The following is a 4,739-nucleotide window of genomic DNA, read 5'->3' on the forward strand; positions in this document are numbered from 1 at the left end:
TATTTTTAATATCTTTGTTATTTATTTGTTTTATTTTGCACTTTAATGAATTAAAATATTTATTAATTATTAATTTTTATGTTCCAGGTATTCAAGCACTAGACAACCAAACAATCATGCATTAACTTCTAATAGCCGATGTTTGAATATTTTGAAATTAAACAAAATTGTAGATTTTTAAAAATCAGGAAACCAAAAATGTAGTTAATGTAATCTACAGCAAAAAAAAAAAACATATATATATCATCACAGTTTTAAAAGAAAATGAAAACTTCATTCCCAACTATACTAAGTCTTGTTAAAAGTTTCAAGTAAAAGTAATTTGTGCAATCTTTCTCTGAGCTAATCTAAAAAGGATATCACAACTTAACTTTTTCCTATCAGTGACTGTTTCAACATTGAAATAATTAAAAAGAAACAGCAACTATATGATTACTAGTGAGGTTTAAAAAAATTATAAATGATTCAAATTGTAGTAAATAAATAGATAATCTATCATATACATGTCACTTCCCTGCACATCATGGGGTTGCATTTGTGCATATGTGCATTTTTTACGGAACCATGATACTTATGCAGTTTAAAATTATCTCTACCTCTATCTATTTTTTCTTTACCCGTCGATCATACACATGACCAGGGACGAAGCTAGATACATGGTTTTTGTTGGGGTGACCAAATACATAAAATATCATTAAATATTAATTTTTGTTCTATCTTTTACTGTAAAGTTTTATGCATTGAACAATAATTACTTTATAAATTTAGAGTTCCAATTATCATTTAGTATGTGGAATTGCATGTAGAGTAATTTTATGTGTATGGTTGATTAAAATTAAAGTAAATTAATCAATCTTTAGATTTTTGTACATTTGCACATAAATTTTACATACCAAAGCAAGTTTCACTACTAGAAAAGGCAGTTTCAACATCGGTGGAAAAACACATTTTACATCAGTGGTCAATCGATGTTGAATATGATGTTGTTGAAAGTTCAAAGTTTCAACATCGGTCCTCCAACCACCGTTGTAGAAAGACAACATTTTTTCACATCGGTGCTTACTTAAGAAACGATGTAGAAGTTAGACCTTCTACATCGGTGTTATCATAGAAACGATGTAAAATAGCGTTTTTCCACATCGGTGCTCAGTTAACAAATGATGTAGAAGTTAGACCTTCTACATCGGTGTTATCAAAGAAAACGATGTAAAATAGCGCTTTTCCACATCAGTGCTCAGTCAAGAAACGATGTAGAAGTTAGACCTTCTACATCGGTGTTATCATAAGAAACGATGTAAAATAGCGATTTCCACATCGGTGCTCAGTTAAGAAACGATGTTAAATATTTAATAACCTGTAATTAAAATTCATTGGTTGTACCACTCTTTTCTATATAAAAGAATCACGACATCATCTAATATTGCCGTACCACTCCATTGGTCATCAAATTTCCCATGATATTTTGTTAACCACAAACTATCTAACTTTCATCTAAAAAAGCTATAAAAATAAATTAAAAACATGTAACGAGCTTGCTTTGCTTTGCATACATAATCCAAAGTTAAATTAAAAAAAGGAGATCAAACTACAAGTGTAAAATACAATCAGCAGTTCACAATAAATTCAATTCAAGGTGGAGCAAATGATCAAAACTACCATGGGTAACACAACAACCAGAACCATTAGTGAGATACATTAACTAGACAACCAAAACCATCAAAGAGACATATACACACATCAATTTAGCTAGAATTCCTTGGAATTTTTAATTTGTCACATGTGTTAAAAAAAGTATGGCTCTACTTGGATATTTCATACTATGTTTTGTTTTAGTCTACGTGATTCTTTTATGCCCTTACATACATTAATCTCACTCTCTTGATTACCTTTTTTTTTCTCCCTAGCTTTCACTATCTAAGTGTCTTTATAACACAAGCCGATACACCCAACTCAGGGACAGGGCCGTGTTTGATTCCTTTATTGTTCCCAACGAGCAAAAATAAATAAGATCTCGAATGAGAGTGTTGAGGAAGAGCATTATCTAGTAGGACATGGGAGCGTGGGCTGATGATGACAACGTAAACCCTTAATACTAACTTCTTCAACACCAAAGAACAAAAGCTAGAGAACATTAGGGAGCATAAATGTCTGTCCTCAACCTGGCTTAATGGATTTGCTTATTGCAATACCAAGTCAATGGTTTCAGGCTCGAGACATGGACAAGATTAAAACCAAACCAAACTAGGGAGCATAAACACGAAAACTAAGGGAATCTTTCATAGGAGGTCATCCTTACTTCAAATCATGATTTTCGTTTCCTAGAAGTATCTTTCATAGGAGGCCATCCTTACTTCAAACTAAGGGAATAAAAAGAAACCAAAATAGCAAGTTAACCCATATCGCCAAAAGAACAGAATTAGAGAGAGTAAAAAAAGGAAAGAAAATAGCAGGATCTGTGAAACACCTTGTGTTGCCTTTCATTTTTGTACCTCTGCTATTCTTGAATTCTAGAATTAATTCAATGTCTACTATTGTATAAAATGATCAATATCTGGAGAACATTCAATAAAGAAGTCATACCTTTGAATACTCTCTGATTCGGATGTAGAACACTAGTCTGAATTGAGAAATAAAGCTATAGTGCAAATCCTTGGGTAGGAATCCCTGAAGGCCTAAATCAGCACTGTAATTTCAATAATTATTTTGTCAACCATAAATATGTCAGATAGTCAACCAATTAGGCATGCATGAAAACTCAATGTGCCAAAAAAAATAAGAGTACAACATATACCATAGTGTGTCTATTTGAAGATTAAATAAAAGGGCTGGTGTTCATGTAGCAAACTTCTCCTGCAAAATCCAAGTAATAAAATTAGAATATATACGTCAAACTAAAACAGCTAGGTGAAGCAACAGTACAAAATAAATTCTTTCCAATTGCAGATAATTACATATATATATATATATATATATATATATATAATTAAGAATGATTCCCATTGGCAAGAAGTATGTTACAAAAGTTTGCTTATTGCCCCAAAATTAAATGAAAAAACTCAAATAAACATATATTGTTGCATATTATTTATGACCAATGAAAAAAAAATATTTTTGACTAAACAATCCAAGACCAACCAAATACAGATAAGAGTGAAATTTAATTAGCACAACGAGCTACCGTACAACATCACATGTAAGAGGAAAATCTCTTTCTTCTCAGCCAACAAAAGAAGCCATACAACACTAACGACGACATTCAAATGAGTAATCTTATCCGCACATTAGAAGTCATAAATAAAACTTTGCTTGCATATCATTGATATTATATGATACAAACTTTAACCAATGAATCAACATGTTTCTTTGGTTAGGCTGGAGATAACACTAATGACATAAAATTGGAAAAGATGAGTGGAAAAATAGAGTTGAAGAATGTTGACTTTTAAGATATAAAAGCTCTGTTATCAATGACACCCAAACCAAGTTATATTATATAACCTTGATTTACTTACAAAGCCTTTTCAGAACACAGCAAACCTACAATTATAGCACTTGATAGCTAGTGGCATTATGTTAATTAGTTTTGTATTCTGCTATATTCAATGAGTAGGAAGTTAGTGCAGGTCCTACTCTCATTTTCATGAATTGAAACAAGAATAGGAGTTACCCAACTCACAACTCAACCATCAAATGCTACCCACAAACCAATTCAAGGTTCTCTAGATAAAAAGTGCTTCAAGCAAGATGAAAGAAATAATTGAAGCAGAAATAATTCAAGGTTCTCTACATAAGGTAGTGTTGATAATGAATAATAATGTCGATAATGTTACATTATTATAATTATTTGATTGATTAATATGATATGGTTGGCGGGTTATTATGTTTCTTAAGCGTATGGGTGTGCAAGTAATTATCTGAGATGGAATCTTCCCCATGAATCCAGCATAAGAGAGGTTGAGGTGAGTTAAGGAAGTCATTGTCCCAAGGAAAGAAGGAATTAACATACCTTCAAAATCATTGCCGCTCAAGTCCAAGTAATTCAAATGCTTTAAATCAGCCAAACAAGGACTTATTGCTCCACCAAAGCTCCATATCCTATAAGCTTCCTCATCGAATTCATAGTAGCTATCATAGTCATGATAGAAAGCAGAAAATGAAGTGTTGAGGTGAAGCTGAAGAACATGGGAATTAAGGTTGTTGCAAAGGACTCCATACCAGTGGCAACAGTTTGTATGATTCATTAGTGAATATTGTAATTAGTGAGATACAAAGAAGTGTGAAATGCTTGTTAACAATTTTTTTTATAGTTAATAATTTTTAATAATTTCTTATTTCACAACCATAACGACAATGTTGTTCAAATACTACATCAAAATTTTCGTTCCTCTTCCATGTTTGCTTCATTCTAGTTGTAATTGTTACCCTTAATTTTGTAATTTTTGACGAATTCACCTCCAACTTTTAGAAAACTAGTAGGGGATTTTAACACCATGAGATGAGGCAGGGTGCATCACATAAAAAGGTGTTAGGGGCTATTAGAAACTTAGCATTAGAAAAAGAAGAAACCAATCAATTCTTTGGAAGTTAACTTAGCAGTAGAAAATTATCACAACCACCCTTTTATATTAAATTTGATAATATATTCTCTTGAAAGTTAACTTAACCTATTAATATACTCTCTCTTCTTTTTCATTTACAACCCATATTCTTTGGAATTAATTCTTCATATCATGCTTATA

General features: G+C 31.6%; 1 long non-coding RNA gene across 1 annotated transcript; it reads right to left on the minus strand.

The window, feature by feature from the left end:
* Window positions 1–2,544: 2,544 nt before the first annotated feature.
* On the minus strand, window positions 2,545–4,127 carry LOC121173284 (uncharacterized). Its single transcript, XR_005887764.1, has 3 exons — window positions 4,007–4,127; window positions 2,792–2,850; window positions 2,545–2,683 (listed from the first exon to the last, which is right to left on the minus strand). It is a non-coding gene; the product is annotated as an uncharacterized lncRNA (long non-coding RNA).
* Window positions 4,128–4,739: the final 612 nt, after the last annotated feature.

This window comes from Glycine max, chromosome 2 (genome assembly GCF_000004515.6).
Source record: "Glycine max cultivar Williams 82 chromosome 2, Glycine_max_v4.0, whole genome shotgun sequence".
Taxonomy (NCBI): Eukaryota; Viridiplantae; Streptophyta; class Magnoliopsida; order Fabales; family Fabaceae; genus Glycine; species Glycine max.